The 16,110-nt window shown below is 52.0% G+C and overlaps 1 long non-coding RNA gene across 1 annotated transcript in view; it reads right to left on the bottom strand.

Annotated features, from left to right (window-relative positions):
- LOC133754341 (uncharacterized) overlaps nt 1-16,110 on the bottom strand; it is a 51,272-nt gene that overhangs the window by 17,765 nt on the left and 17,397 nt on the right. Inside the window, exon 2 of the long non-coding RNA XR_009865212.1 lies at nt 7,252-7,383. This is a non-coding gene — a long non-coding RNA (uncharacterized LOC133754341). The remainder of the gene's footprint in view (nt 1-7,251; nt 7,384-16,110) is intronic.

The following is a 16,110-nucleotide window of genomic DNA, read 5'->3' as shown; positions in this document are numbered from 1 at the left end:
TATTTATCTATTTGAAAGCCAGAGTTACAGAGAGAGAGAGAAAGAGAAAGAGAAAACCTCCATCCACTGGTTTACTTCCTAAATGGCTACAACAGCCAAGGCAGAGGCAGGTCAAAGCCAGGAGCCAGGAGTTTCTTCTAGGTCTCCCATGTGGGTACAGGAACCCAAGTACCTGGGCCATCCTCCAATGCTGTCTCAGGCACATTAGCAGGGAGCTGGATCAGAAGTGGAGCAGCCAGGACATAACCAGCTCCCATATGGGATGCCAGTGTCGCTGGCCAGCGGCTTAATCTGCTACGCCACGATGCTTGTCCTGATAGTTAGCATTTAACTCACAGGTCTGATGTAGTGACGGATGGTACATCCTCAATGTGGTGCTTAGCACTCAGTACACGTTCATGTACTGTGAGCTCTTGCTCTCATTTTTAAAACCATCATGAAGAAAAGGCAACTGACAGGAGAAATTATTTGTAAACTATACAACTGATAAAGGATTAATAATCAGAGTATATAAAGAGATCAAGAAACTCAAAAACAATAAAGCAAACAACTCAGTTAAGAAATGGGAAAAGGACTTGAATAGGCATTTTTCAAAAGAGGAAATCCAAATGCCCAACAGACACATGAAAAAAAGGTTCAGGATCACAAACTATCAGGGAAATGCAAATCAAAACCACAATGAGGCTTCACCTCACCCCAGTCAGAATGACTTTCATACAGAAATCAACAAACAACAAATGCTGGTGAGGATGTCAGGAAAAAGGTACCCTAATCCACTGTTGGTGGGAATATAAACTGGTATAGCCACAATGGAAGACAGTATGGAGATAACACAGAAATCTGAATATCAACCTACCATATGACCCAGCCATCCCACTCCTGGGAATTTACCCAAGGAAAATGAAATCAGCATATGAAAGAGTGATCTGTACCCCCATGTTAATTTCAGCTCAATTTGCAATAGCTAAGACATGGAATCAACCCAAATGCCTATCAATTGAAGATCAGATAAAGAAATTATGGGATATGTACACCATGGAATACTACACAATGGTTAAAAAAAAAAAGAAATCCTGTCATTTGCAACAAAATGAATGCAACTGGAAAACATCATACTTAGTGAAATAAGCCAGTGCTAAAAGGACAAATTCCATCTGTTCTCCCTGATCTGTGATAACTAATGGAGCACCTAAAAGGTAATCTATAGAAATGAAATTGACACTTTGAGATGCAATGACTTTGTATAGCCTTTGTCTCAACTGTTAATGAACAGTTTTTTTCATACTATTTGTCGAACTCTCTACTTAGTAAAGAGTTAACCGTATGTGCGTAAAGTTAATTGAAAATAGATCTTAGTGAGGCCGGCACTGTGGCATAAGCAGGTAAAGCTGCTGCCTGCAGCACCAGCATCCCACATGGGCACCAGTTTGAGTCCTGGCTGCTCCACTTCCAATCCAGCTCCCTGCTAATATGCCCGAGAAAGCAGCAGAGGATGGCCCAAGTCCTTGGACCCCTGCACTCACATGGAAGACTGGGAAGAAGCTCCTGGCTCCTGGCTTCTGCTAGCCCAGCCCTGCCCTGCTCCTTGAGGCCATTTGGAGAGTGAACCAATGGATGGAAGATTCTTTGTCTCACCTCTCTCTCTCTCTGTAACTCTGCCTTTCAAATAAATAAATAAATCTTTTAAAAAAGAAAACAAATCTTAGTAAAAAATAAGAATGGGAATAGTAGAGGGATGAGGAAGAAAGGTGGGAGTGTTGGTTGGGAGGGTGGGTCTGGTTGGAAGGATCACCATGTTCCTAAAGTTGTATTTATGAAATGCATGAAGCTTGTATTCTTTAAATCAAAGGTTTCTGGGGGGAAAAAAACATTGCCAAAAAAAAAAAAAAAATCATGTGTTTTAAGTCTTCTGGTGGGCAGGCCAGAGTTTTTTCTGTTACAGCCAAATCCTTTTGTTAATCTGTGTGGTTGTCACAGAAGCTCTCGTGGGGCCCATCTTCTGCCCCAGCAGCTTGGCTATGGGAAAGGTGCTGGCAACTTCCTGCTTAGGATGCTGGGACTCCACCTTACCATTACACCCTGAGAAGTTAAAAGGATTCTTTCTCTGTCTGTACTGCTGGGAGGGTTAGGCCCTTGTAGGTTCAGAAGGGAGAAATTAAAGTCACAGGGTGTGGTGCCATAGAGACAAGCACAGAGACCTAGGCATGGTAGAAGCAGCCTACAGTCCTGAAGATATGAGGGAGGCATCATTCTTCTTTTGGGGCCCCTGCCTCCCCTCTCTGTCTCCTCACCCTCTGCTCTCACTCCCAAAGGTGAACTGATTGCACTCTTGCTGTCCCTGCGCCATTGCAGGCACAGCTAATACCAGGACCGGGATTCAAACTCATGCTACCAACTCCCAAAACAGCGCTCTGACCCAATGAGCTGCATGATGGTTGGGGGAGTGCTGGCATGGAAAGATGGCTATGGGGTGGTGTCAAGTAAATAAAGTACAATCATCAAATGACATGGATAGTACAATCCCTTTATATTATGGTAATATTTTTTTTACAAAGGTACCCAGTTAAGAGTTATTACATGGTAGTCCCAAATGGCAGAAGTATCCAAGCAATGGAACTGCCTTAAAAGTGGTCCCTCATGGGTAGGTGTCCCGCACAGTGGTTAAGCTGCTGCTTGGGATGCCCACCTCCCATATCAGAGTCCTGGGTTCGAGTCCTGACTCTGCTTTTGATTCCAGCTTCCTGCTCATGTGCACCCTGGAAGGCAGTGGTGATGACTCAAGTACCTCAATCCCTGACACCCACCTGGGAAACCCAGGTGGGAGTTCTGGGATCCTGGATTCAGCTTGGCCCAGCTCTGGCTGTTGTGGACATTTGGAAAGCGAACCTGTGAATGGAAGATCTCTTTGTCTCTGCCTTTCAAATCAAACTAAATAGATAGATGAATAAATACAATATTATGAAAAAGCAATCCCGCATTTTTCAAGAATCGCTGTTGAAATGGATGAAGGACAACTGCAGAGATTTGCTACAGGGCCCTGTGGGGTGGGGTGCGCTGATCACAGGGGACAGATGCTTGGCCCTGAGAGCTGTATGCATCTGTAATGATGTTGAATGGTGATCGTGGGAAGACCCCTGGGCCGCCAGCTCCAGAACCCATACGATGGGAACAGACTCCTGAAGGTTTCCAGGAGACGTCCATGGGACGGGGGTCACACCTTCCCCTTATTTCTCTTGCTCTTGGATAAGTCCACTGGGGGAACTTCACGGGACCGGGACATCCCTGGTTGACTTTCCTTAGGTGCAAGGACACCTTTCATTTTTAGTCTGGAGGGTTTAAACCAGCTGACTCACAGTCAGTGAGAGCCCCACATCATCCCAGCCCTCAAGCCCTGTGCAACCTGACCCATGCCTGCTTCCCTGGCCACACCTCCTCTTCCTCACCGTGCCCCCGCTCTGTAACCACGCTGGCCTCCTTGCCAGCGTTCCACCTCGGGCCTCTGCACCTGCTCCTCCAGGGGCCTGGATGCTCTGCTCTGCGTGGCTCACTCTCTCCCTTCTTATGGTCTCTACCATGATATCACCTCAGCTCTCTTTCTTAGAAGTCCCCACCACCTTCTGATCTATACTCATTTACCATCTTTTTATAATTCTTTTATTTTGAAAGGCAGAGACCCAGAAGATATGGACATACACACACACACACACACACCAATGCCCACAACAGCTGGGGCTGAGCCAGGCCAAAGAAGCCAGGAGCCAGGAACTCCACCTGGATCTTCCACATGGGTGGCAGGGACCCAACTACTTGAGTCCTCACCTGCTCCCTTGCCTTCCAGGGTGCTCGACAGCAGAAAGCTAGAATCAGGAACAGAGCTTGAACTCAAGACCAGGCACTCTGCTGTGGGATGCAGGTGTCAAGTGGCATTTTTTTTTTGAAGTTTTATTTTATTTATTTGAAAGAGTTACAAAGAAAGGCAAAGCCAGAGAGAGAGAGGGTTCTTCCATCTGCTGGTTTACTCCCCAAATGACCGCAACAGTCAGAGCTGCACTGATCTGAAGCTAGGAGCCAGGAGCTTCTTCCGGGCCTCCCATGTGGGTGCAGGGGCCCAAGCACTTGGGCCGTCTTCTGCTTTCCCAGGCCATAGCAGAGAGCTGGATCAGGAGTGGAGCAGCCAGGACTCAAACCAGTGCCCATATGGGATGCCGGCACTGCAGGCGGTGGCTTTACCCACTACGCCACAGTGCCAGCCCCTCCTAAGTGCCATTTTAACAGCTGTACCAGATGCCTGCCCCATCATCCGTCTTATCTGCAGTGTTGAGAACTTGGTGGTGGGGACTGCGGCACACCGGGGAACACACACCTGTCCAAGGGGACACCCGCTCCCCAGCCCCACTCATTGCTATCGTAGAAGAAAGTGGCTCCTAAGCCTTCTGATTTTTCAGCGCAAGCCCCTGGCTCAGGCTTTCACACGGCATCTCCTGAGTCTTAAATGTCAGCTGAGAAATCACATCTTTGAAAAGCACCGTGCAGGTTGGCAGGGTGGAGGCCAGGAGAACATGTCTGCAGCACGCAGGTTTGTGAACGCACAGCCACGGGGAAATTGAAGTTCACGGAGGGTCTGATTGAAGGCAAAGAGGCCGGTGTGTTTCAACAGCGAGGGTCGGAAGACAAGTACCTACGCGGACACGCATTTCCTATTGCTCCATTGTGGGCTGCGCTTGCAAACAGTGAGAGGCGGCTGAGTGTGTGTGCCCACGCTTTCTTTTTCTTCCCCTATTCCATCTGCATCCCTTGAAGGCTTCTGCCATCCCCGGAAAACTAGTGCTGCCATTTGCCTCTTTTATTTAGCAGGAAATTTCCAAGGGGAAATGCACTGTGAAGCCTTAAGGAGAGCCCCCTCAAGATGGGGTTTTTGGAAAAAGGGAGAGAAAGAAATACAATCAAGCACTCACAGGGAAGAAAATGAAATGCTGGCAGAGCAGCAGCCATGCCAATTCTGAGCAGGTGCACAGAGGAACACTAACGGAACCCAGGAGCAGGTGAGGGAGCCTTATGGGGCAGGGAGCTTGGGAGCTTGCGTAGGAGGGACTGCGGGCTCACCGCACAGAAGGTGCTGGATGCCTGGCCGACGGCAGACTGCTACAGTCCCTTGTCTGCAGGGCACACACGCATACTGGGGCATGGACGCGAGGCCGGCCCTGCGACAGGTGCAACGTGGCTGAGGATCAGCCTCCCCAACAGACGAAGGCAAACGCACGGCTCCGTTTGCTCACTCTGATTCTGAGCAGAGGACAAAAGCATACTGTGTGTGTGTGCATGTGTGTGTTGTGTGGCCCGAGTTTTCAAGTCGACGAAGACCACAGCTTTTCCTACTACTTAATTCCCGTTTCACCGGTGGGCCAGAGAAACAAGGACACGGAGTCGTTCCACAGGCAAGGACAAGGACTCTTTGTTTTTGAGGAAGACAAAAATTTACAATTTACTCCCAGCCCCCTGGGACCCCCAACGTGGAACAACAAGGTGAGGCCCGCTTCTCGCCTGGCCCTCCATCATCAGCAGACACGGCAGTGCAGACACGCCACGGAAAGCAGACACATGTTCCCTGGACCACAGGCCACTCGCCTGGATGCCCACTTTCATTCTGTAAAAGCAGTTTTGGGGCATGGAATCGCCGGGCGGAAGTGAGGCTTGGGCCCTGTGGTGAGGCTGTGCAATCTGCCCATTGCCCAGGGGCCAGCTTACCAACTTGACCATCACTTGCCATCTCTGGAGAATTCCACCTGTGCGTAACCAGGTAGACGATCTACTCACACACTCTTGACTATAAAAGCAATGCTCTCGGGGTAAATGCCAGGTAACCATCCTCAGGCACCCCTGGTGGGCCCAGCCTCACCTCATTCCACATCCCATTGCTCTCCTATGCCTGCTCCCCAAATAAGCCCAGCCTCACACCCACTACACTTGCTGTTCCCTCTGCCTGGAATGCTTTTCCCATTGCTGCTTCCCAAGCTGCGCCTGCTTACCCATCACCATTCAGCTGAAATGTCATACCTAGGAGAGGCCCTCCTTCCCTCTCTCCCATACCATCTTACTGTCCTACCTTCCTGAGAATACATCAGTACCTGAAATGATCTCACTGCTTGTTCCTTTGGTTTTCTTTATGGTCTGTCTCCCGTTTGGAGAATAATAATGTAAGTTGTTTAAGAATAAATGTCTCAGCAGTTCTGTCCATTGCTCTGTCTCTGGTGTCTGGGACAGAGCCTGAAGCCCAATAACAGGTGCACGACAGATGCCTGCTCAAGGCAAGACTGGGATACACGAGGGGACTTGCAGAAGTTTGGGGAGGGGTGGGCATTTAGCCTAGTGGTTAAGGCACAGCGTAGGAGGCCCTCATTCCATGTCGCAGTGCCTGGGTTTGAGCCTGCCTCTGGCTCCTGACCCTAAGCTTCCTGCTAGTACCTTTCCCGGGGGACAGCAGGTGATGGTTCAAGTGAAGCCACCCACATGTGGCTTCAGACTATGATTAGCTTCAGTGGGGCCCTGGTCCCAGCCATTGTGGGCATTTGGGGTGTGAACCAGCAGATGCGAGCGAGCTCTCTCTCTGCTTCTCAAGGAAATAATAATTTTTAAAAAGTTTAAAGTCCATGGAAAAATTGAATTGAAAGATTCTTATTTTTTGCATTTTTTTCCTACTCTGTGTTCCCATGAACTTAGGAAGACTCCCTCCTACTACTGCAGTTGAGAGGATATGGCAGTCTGAGTACGATGGGAGTGAGCAGCTGGCAAAGTCACGCACTGACCACGAGGACCCTGAGCCACAGCGGTTTGTGCTTGCGTTCTCTGCTGCCTACGGCGGTAACAGTGCACGTCTACATATGTAGACAGACTGAGCGCCAGCTCTGCCCGCCTACCTTTCCCCACTAAACTCTGACCCAGGGCGAAGTCACTCCCTCTGGGGAGCCTTCCTGGACGCCAGTCCCCTCCTCCCTTCCCCCCATGCTTTGTCCTCACTCCTCAGCTGCTCTGTGCCATCGAGGGGCTATGTGGGGTATCAGACCCCAGCCTCACTGACCTGGGGACACCGGCATCTAGCACCCAGCCCGCGTGCTCATCAAAGTGTGTTGAGATGAATACAGGAGGGAGGGACCCAGGTGCGAGTGAGGACAATGGCATGAATAACTGATGGAAAGTGTCCCAAGGGCCACCGGAGCCCTGAGCTCAGGGCACAAGGCCACGGCCAATCCCTACCTGTGGACGATCCCCAGAAACATCCATGGTCTTGGCATCGTCATCCTCAGTCGACTCAAAATCTTCCGAGTAGTCCACGGGGGGTTCGATGTGCAGCCTCGAGCCGGCTTCTGTTCGGATCTGCACCGATCTCTATGCGCAAAAATTGAGACAGCTTCAGAGGTGGGGGTAGTGAATGTCTGTGTTCCTCCCAGGGACGTGGACTAGCACGGGAGGGGCTGAGCACAGGAGTCTGGCACAGCTGGGGGGTCTCACACAGGCCGGCACCACGTGGGTCGGGCCACCTGGGCTCAGAAGTCTTCACTGCATCTTACTGGAACTTCCCAAGTATGTGCCGCAGAATTCTTAAAAACAACCTTTCTGGGGCTGGCGCTGTGGCACAGTGGTGCAGTGGCGCTGTGGCGCAGTGGGTTAAAGCCCTGGCCTGCAGTGCTGGTATCCCATATGGGCACCGGTTCTAGTCCCAGCTTCTCCTCTTCCAATCCAGCTCTCTGCTATGGTCTGGGAAGGAAGTGGAGGATGGCCCAAGTCCTTGGGCCCCTGCACTCGCATGGAAGACCCGGAAGAAGCTCCTGGCTTCAGATCGGCCCAGCTCCAGTCATTGCAGCCACCTGGGGAGTGAACCAGTGGATGGAAGACCTCTCTCTCTGTCTCTACCTCTCTCTGTAACTCTGTCTTTCAAATAAATAAAATAAATCTTTAAAAAAAAAAAAAAACCCTTTCCATTTGAGATGATCAGGCCTTTGGGAAGTATTCAGCTTCTCAAAAAGGGCCTTGTGAGCAAGTGATTTTGATCATTTTTTGGGGGCGGCACTTTGGCGTAGCAGGTAAGGCTGCCGCCTACAGTGCCAGCGTCCCATATGGGTGCCAGTTCAAGTCCTGCTGCTCCACTTCCAATCCAGCTCTCTGCTGTGGCCTTGGGCCCCTGTACCCACGTGGGAAACCTCGAGGAAGCTCCTGGCTCCTGGCTTTGGATCAGCTCAGCCGTTAATGGTCATTTGGGGAGTGAACCAGCAGATAGAAGACCTCTCTCTGTCTCTCTCTGTCTCTCTCTCTCTCTCTCTCTCTCTCCTGCCTCTGCTTTTCTGTAATTCTGCCTTTCAAATAAATACATAAATAATCTTTAAAAAAAGATCATTTTGTGAGTTCAAGATCAGCCTAGGTTTTGTCTCTCCACTCCGGGCTCCCCCCATGATCATCGTCCACACCTCCTACGAGCAGCCTACGTGGATGCCAGCCCATGGGGCCTCCTGAGCCTGAACAACAACCTGCAAACCAGAAGCTGAAATAAACCTTCTCTTTCCCAAGACACTGTTCTGGGCTGCTTTATTTAGAGCCACACAAAGCAGAATTAATACACCTGGTGTGGCAGGCTGGGGGCTGACACCCAATATCCATGTCCCCTTCTCCTCCTGCACTGAGTTCCCAGAATCCCCTGCGGCTGGGCAGGAGCCCCGAGGTGCAGGTGGGAGGCAGGATGGGTGCCTGTTCTAGGCTGTGCCCTTAAAGGGAAGAGGCTGGGCTCCCCTGGCCCTGGGTGGAGGAGGCAGTGAGCTGTCCGGGGCTGTGGGGAGGGAGGGACATCTGGAAGATGCCACGGCACAGAGTTGGTGCCTGGCTTCTCCCATGATCCCCGGGCTGCCTGCTCCTGCCTCAGCCGTGTCCTGCCAGAGACATGAGCTTCTGTGCTGCTCAAGCCTGCGTGACCGGGGCCCTGCTATGAGAGCAGCCAGGCCTGTGCCCTCATGGAGAAAGGCAGAGTCCTCTGTGATGCAGCCCATGGCCCCACTTCTGATTCCTGGGCACGCACTCGCACGCCTGGCAATCGGGCCAAACAGAACCACCTGCAGCCGAGGAGCACCCATCAGGAAATACCGCCACCTCCCCCTCCTGACTCGGAACACATGTGTGGCCCAAGCGTGGGAGTGAGAGTCAGGTCTGGCTGATCAGCCCATCCACCTCTCACAACAGGCCCTAGCCTGCAGATTCCGAGATGGGCCTGGAGCCACGGCAGCCAAGGAGGATGGCCCTGGGACTCCTGCTAGAGCCACGGGGAGGAGCTCTCTGCTGTAGGAGTGGTAAGATAAAGTGTGCCAGCAGCTGCTAAGGGCCGTCCTGTCCTAACACAGAGAGGAAAGGAGCTGACAGGCTGAAGTGGAGTTCTGATGAATTTGTGTAGATGCCCTGGATCCAGCTGCACCTGAAGCAAGTCCAGTGACCCTTTCTCTTTGGCTTAGACCAACATAAATAGCAATTATGTTCCTTCTGACAGTCTTGACCCTCACCTGTGCCCTAACCTCTCCGACCCCTGTGCCTTTGCTCATGCTGTTCACCCAATTTGAATGCTCTTCTCCCAAATCTCTTCCACGTACCCAAATCCTAGGTAAGTTTGGAGACAGCGCTCTCTGCCCACGCAACAGCTGTCCACTGCCTGATTCTGTGGAGGTGGCAAGATGCCTGAGGACAAGGAAGAAAGCCACATTTCAGGGTGGCCCGGAGGAAAAACAGAGGAAGCCTGGGTTGCTGGCGGCACCAACCACCCGTCTCCTATAGGCCGCCTGCCTCCACATGGCAGTCTGAGCCGTCATGGTTACTTACAGGGGAACTCAAGCCCAGTGACACTCCTGTGGCTGTATCACAGTGGGCCATGCCTGGTGAACAGCCTGAGATCTAACCTCAGGCAGACTGGCTCAGTTCCCAGAACCCTGATGCTAACTCCCTGTATGACCTAGGCAGGGCACGTCCCCTGACACCCCAGGCACCAGCTTCCCCATGTGCCAAAGCGGCACTCACGCTGTGAGGATGATACACAAGGGAGCAGGCTGGGGCTGGAGAGGCACCCACTCATGTGCCAACAGCTCTGCACAGGTGCCCGGACCTCCCCCTACCAAAGGAGGGGACACATTTCCTCCAACACGGACCCTAAAAGCAAGCCAACAACATCATCCACTCATCAGCTGGAGAAACTGCTGTGTGTTCCCAGGCTGGAGGCAGATCTGGCTGTGAGCAGGGCCCAGACTGGTGTGGGGTGAGCGTGGTGCCCAGGGCGCTATTGGAAATGGCCTCACTCTTGGGTGCCAACGTGCACGTATGCAAATCTGACTATGAGACCCCCTCAGATCTGCGCGAGGCGCCTTGCCTGTGCTTGTCCTGGTCCTGTGGCTGAGTGGTAGAAGACACAGAGCCCGAGTCCTGACTCCAGAACCTGAGTTCAAGGCAAGTCAGGCGTTACTTTCCCCGAGGCCCTGGCAAGACCCTTCCACCCCGTGTGAGGTTCTGCTGCCCCACATGCTTAGGAAATGTAGCATGTTGGAGCCTTATGGCCCCACACGACCTGCAACTCAGGCCAGGGCTCTCTTCTTCTTCAAATTCATTCATTCAATCTACTTATTTGAGGGGTAGAGAGGTAGGCAGCAAAAGATCTCCTATCTGCTGATTTAATCCCCAAATGCCCACAATAGCCAGGGCTGGGCCAGCCAGGAGCCCAGAACTCCATCCGGGTCTCTCACATGAGTGGCAGGGACCCAAGTACTTGGGTCAACACCTGCTGCCACCCAGGGTGCACATTAGGAGGAAGCTGGATGGGAAGCAGAGTCGGGACTTGAACCAGACATGGCAACACAGGACGTGAGCGTCCCAGCTGGTGGCTTAACCCCTGTGCCAAACGTCCACGGAGTGATCAAAGCTCACGCTGTGGCACGCCTCCTGCTCCCCTCAGTGCTGCCACTGCAGCTGCCACGTCACCCAATACTCCATGGTGCATTCGCTCACGACACACCCCCAGGGGAAAATGAGGCCCAAGGACATTAGGTGCTCATCCAAGGTCACCCCGCTAAGAAGCCGCGGAGCCTAGTGTTAAACCCCAGTGGCGTGGCTCCAGAGGCCAGACAACCCACCGGGACCGGCCAGCTTTTCCTGTAAACGGCTGGAGAGTACACATCTCACACCCTGCCAGTGTGTGCTCGCTGCTGTAATACTCAACTGTCCCACTGTAGCTCGAACACAGCCCCAGACAAAGCCGAAACAAATGGGCTGGCCAGGTTCCAATCACACTTGGTTTATAAGAACAGGCTGAGGCCGGATTCGGCCCAGGGACTGCAGTTTGCCAACCAATCCCTGTTCTAAGCCACCACAGGACACTGCCTCAGCAGGCCCAAGAGGGATAAATGTGCCCCACCTGGCGACAGCAGAGACCAAGCGGGATTAGAGAATTGCCTGCAAAGATCTGAGGTACAGGAGGCAGGCAGCGGGTAAGCCACAGATGACTCAGGGCAAAGAGCTTGGAACGAGAGAGTGCAAGGGGCTGGAAAAGCAGCTGGGAAGTCTCTGTTTGCGATCAGAGAGAAGAGGTGCAGAAGGAAGGTACCACTGTTTGCTTCCAGAACCTTCCAGAAGCCCCTCTGGACTCTGAGTGCCCTGTGCCGTTCCCTCCACCTCCTCCCACTCTGCTGTGCCCTCCTGACCACGTGCTTGGCTGCCCTGGGCTCTGGCACCAAGTGACACGTGGCTTTCTCCCGGGCTCTGCCCACTCGCTCTCAGAGCCGAGCAAGTGCCAGCAGCAAGATCTGAGGAGGGAAGCACCTCACAGGGCGCAGGTCCCCTGGAGGCTTCCAGGCCAGGACACTCCTGGAGGCCCCCTGCCTCAGCCAGGATGAGGCTGTAAAGACTCTGACTTCACTGCTGAGATGGACTCCCTGGGACATGTTCAACAAGCGCCCCCCCCTCCTCTGCAGGAACCCCTAGCAATGTCCAAATGCCAGGAGCCTTCTGGGCGGGGAGGAGAGAGTGTGAGGAAGAGGGGGGAGGACCTGTAGGTTTGAGCCCAGGTCTAAGGAGGAGCCTGACTCCCCAGCACCAGCCAGTGCCTCGGGTGGGGCCCAGCCCCTCCCGCAGGGTTCTGATATTTGGTCTAGAAAGGGAGCGGCCTTGACTAGGGCCTTGGGATTTATGAAGATGGCAGAATTTCAGTGCCCCTGGCCCCTCACCTTAGGAGTCAGCAGGTGCATTTTAACAATAGAACCACTGTGTCTGGCTGTCTGGCACGCAATGCCCTGTGTCCTAGCAAAACACCCTGCTCTTCTGGGAAATCCTCTCCTCACTCCTTGGCCTGCTAATCCAAGTGGAACTGAGTTCCCTCCCAGGGGCAGACGGAGCTGTGACGCAGGCCTGGTCAATCAGAGCATGGTTCATGGTGACTGGTTCAGGGGAACCCAAGAAAGGCAACAACAGGCGTCAGATCGGAAGCGGGAGCTTCTGGTAACTCCCGGTACTCCACGGGGCACAGGAGGAAAAGCAGAGCTGAAAGCAATGCGTCCTCTGACGTGGTCTGAGCCGCTGGGCCCAGCCACAGCTGAACGTAGGAGAGCAAGTCATGGAACCGGGATGGGGCCAGGCAGTGGGTGCAGCTAAGACAATGCCTGGGAAGCCCGCGTCCCATGTCAGAGCGCCTGCTTTGCGCCCAGGCCTCTCCACTTCCCATCACAACTTCCTGCTAACACGCACCCTGGCAGGCAGCTCGAGAGGACTCAAGGGCTCGGGTCCCTGCCACCCACGTGGGAGACCTGGATGGAGTTCCAGGCTCCAGTCTTCAGCCTGGCCCAGCATCAGGGGATGGATGATCTCTGTTTTTCTCTCTCTCTGTCTGTCTTTCCCTTAAAATGAAAATAAATTTGAGAGAGAGAGAGTTGGGAAGAAGACAGCTTTGCCTCTGATTTGAATTTTAAAATACAGGGAAGGGCTCCAGCACTCCAGGAGAGGGCCCAGGTATCTTTTGCTTCTGCAGTTTTCCCAACCTCGCCTCCCAGCGGTTCAACAACACCCTGGTTTCACCAACATCACCAAGGGGCAAACGCAGGTTTGCAGTGGGCATTCAGGCCCAGAGTCGGCAAAGTCCTCACTGAGCACTGACTGCACAGAAGCTTCTGGAAGCATGGCAAGACGGCGAAGAACACCTAAACACCGCTCTGAACATTCTGTTCCATTTTGCTGAAAGTTCTAAAACACAGTCCATCAATTAAGTACACACACACATACACACACACAAAACAGAAATAAATAAATTTTTTTAAAAAAGAGGCCAGGATTTAGGGCCCAGAAGATCTGGTAGTTGTATTTGATCATGACCTACCAACGCCTGCTGCTCATGGGCAGGAGCTAGTATGGCCAGCTCCCAGAACCCCCTGGCTACACCTGCTCTGGCTGTCAGCCCCAGGATTCCGAGGGGGTCCTCAGGCTAGCCATATATAGGCCATACGATGCAGAGCCAGGAGCCAGAGATAGGCCTGAGCTGGCAGAGACAAAGTGGGCTGGAGGCCAGGGTGGCTAGTGGCCCAGAGAGTTCCAGCAGTGCTGAGGGGCAAGCAAGACACCGGCAGGGCCCAGAGCAAGGGCAGAGAGTGGGAAGGACACAGCCAGTCCAAGCAAGAACGTGGCCACGCCTGCAGTCTGGCCGATGCCCTTGCTTTCCTGATCACACCAGCTCCAAGGAATACAGTCCTGGACGAAGCTGACTCCCTGTGGGACCTTGGATAAGTCACAGGATCTTGTAGGGCCATAGATTCCTCCTATTTTCTTTTTCAAATGAGAGTTGGGCTGAATCATCTCTAGGTTTGCTTTTCATCTCTAAAATTCTATTACACCAATAAAGAACAGTAAAAAAAAAATTAAGGTGGTCCATAAAAACAGAATATTACTACAAAGAACACAGAGCTTAACTACTGAAATTTGAACGCAAATCTCTCCACTGGAGTTCATTAGAAGCTTCTTTACTCATGAAATTGGAAAATAATTCGCTTACTTTCCAATGAAGATAATTCGCTCTAATTATGAGCATTTGTTACCTAACCACCCTGGAAGACAGGTTGGCCCAGTCCCCACACCCCTGAGCCTCTCTGCTCCAGGTAGCTAGACGCTGCATCCAGGTTACACTACGCCTGTCTGTTGCACTTAGCTTCTTTGAGTATCTTCCTACCTTCTATCTCATTTATTCTCACAACAATTCAGGCAGGGAAGTGGAAGAAGGTGACATTAATATCAATATATGCCGCTTGCAAAATTAAGGGGTGTTCCTCTGCATTTTGCAAGGTGACCTGCCTGCTTGGGCTGGGAAGCAATAAATAAGATCGAATGTAAATGATACGTGCGTACTATACTTTCTAGAATAGATGTATGCCTGCAGGAAAAGAGAACGAACAAAATAAAGTGACTGCATGGAATCTTTGTAAATATAATCCTATTCTCCCACGTACGGTTTTAGAAGGGTTTTATCTGCACTCAGAATTTCCTTTCAATGGTCCCAAGACTGTGATGCGTCAGTTTTACTTTCTGTAGATACAGGTAATAAGCACTGCTTCCATTTAGAGGGGAGTCACATCGTCCTCGGAGGACTTTCAGAAGTCATCAGGCGAGGGAAAAATCAGTGTCAAAATTACCTTTGAAAAAGAGCCTTCACCTCCCGAAAAGTACAGCCTTCGGGATACAGCTTTTTATAGCCATTGCTGTGATGAATGTGCATGTGTAATTTTGGTGCATATGGAAATGTATAGTACATGATAGAAATACATATGCAAGCTATAATTTTATGGTATTCTTAATTAAACTATTCATACTGTAACTACTCCATCTTCCCTCTTCGGGTGGGAGGAGAGTGATGAGGGTGCAGGCAAGGGCCCAGCACCAAGTTCACAGAAGTTGAATGCCTGGCGGATGCAGCTTCAACATACTGGGCACCTACTCTGCGGCCAGCACCTATGCAGAGGCATCATCTCCTGCGTCTTTACCACCACTCCTTTAGACCAGCACTCAGCACACTTATTCTGTAAAGGACTGGATAGAAAATATTCTTGACTGTGAAGGCTATAAGGATATAAGGTCTCTGATGCAACTCCTCAGCTCTGCCACCAGAGCCCAAAAGCAGCCACAGGCAACATGTAAACAAACGGGTGTGGCTGTGTTCTAATACAACTTCACTTATAAGAGCAAGCAGCAAATCAGATGTGGCCCAAGGGCTGTGGCTGGCCGATTCTTGTTTTAGATGCACAGCTCTGTTCTCATGGGTACAAAGCAAAGAGGGAGAGAATCAAGCTGAGGGCCAGTGATTGAACTGCTTGTAGAAGGTCACAGAAATGCAGATTCAGGGCTCAGCATGCGGCTAACTGCCGTCATTACCATCATTATGTTAGCCTCATCACCACCGCCATCATCACCACCACCGCCATCACCGTCACCATGGGAGTTCACTTTTAGTCTGGATCTACAGTGGGCCAGGCACCCGGGCTCCAGGCTGAGCAATACATCAACTCATTGACTCCCCACAGCTACCCTGTGAAACAGGCACTCTTCTCTATTCTACTTGTCAGAGGCACACAGTGAGTCCAAAGAGCTCAGGACACTTGCCCGGTGTCACACAGCTGGCGAGCGGAGGAGCTTTGCTTTCCATCTGGGCAATTCGGCCTGAGCCTGCACTGCGAACCACCACAGACTAGACTTCTCTCAGCCTGGTCCTGAGACCAGTGCAAGAACGAAGTCAGTCGCAACAGTTCACGGGGAGAGGGAGCCCGTGGGAAGGAACTCTGCTGTGCTGCACCTTTTGACTGTGCTTTGATTCCCCGAGCAGTTAATAAGGGGGGTTGAGGAAAATGACTCCCCAGCGGAGTTGGGGTTCCCTTCCAGCCAGATGGTGCCCTGAGGAGCCCTAGAAGACAGCAAGGTGCCCGCCGGCGCCAAGGCTCAACAGGCTAATCCTCCGCCTTGCGGCACACCGGGTTCTAGTCCCGATCGGGGCGCTGGATTCTGTCCCGGTTGCCCCTCTTTCTGTCCAGCTCTCTGCTGTGGCCAGGGAGTGCAGTGGAGGGTGGCTCA

This window comes from Lepus europaeus (genome assembly GCF_033115175.1).
Source record: "Lepus europaeus isolate LE1 chromosome 21 unlocalized genomic scaffold, mLepTim1.pri SUPER_21_unloc_4, whole genome shotgun sequence".
In the NCBI taxonomy this organism is placed as follows: Eukaryota; Metazoa; Chordata; class Mammalia; order Lagomorpha; family Leporidae; genus Lepus; species Lepus europaeus.
This window is presented reverse-complemented; position numbering and strand designations above follow the sequence as displayed.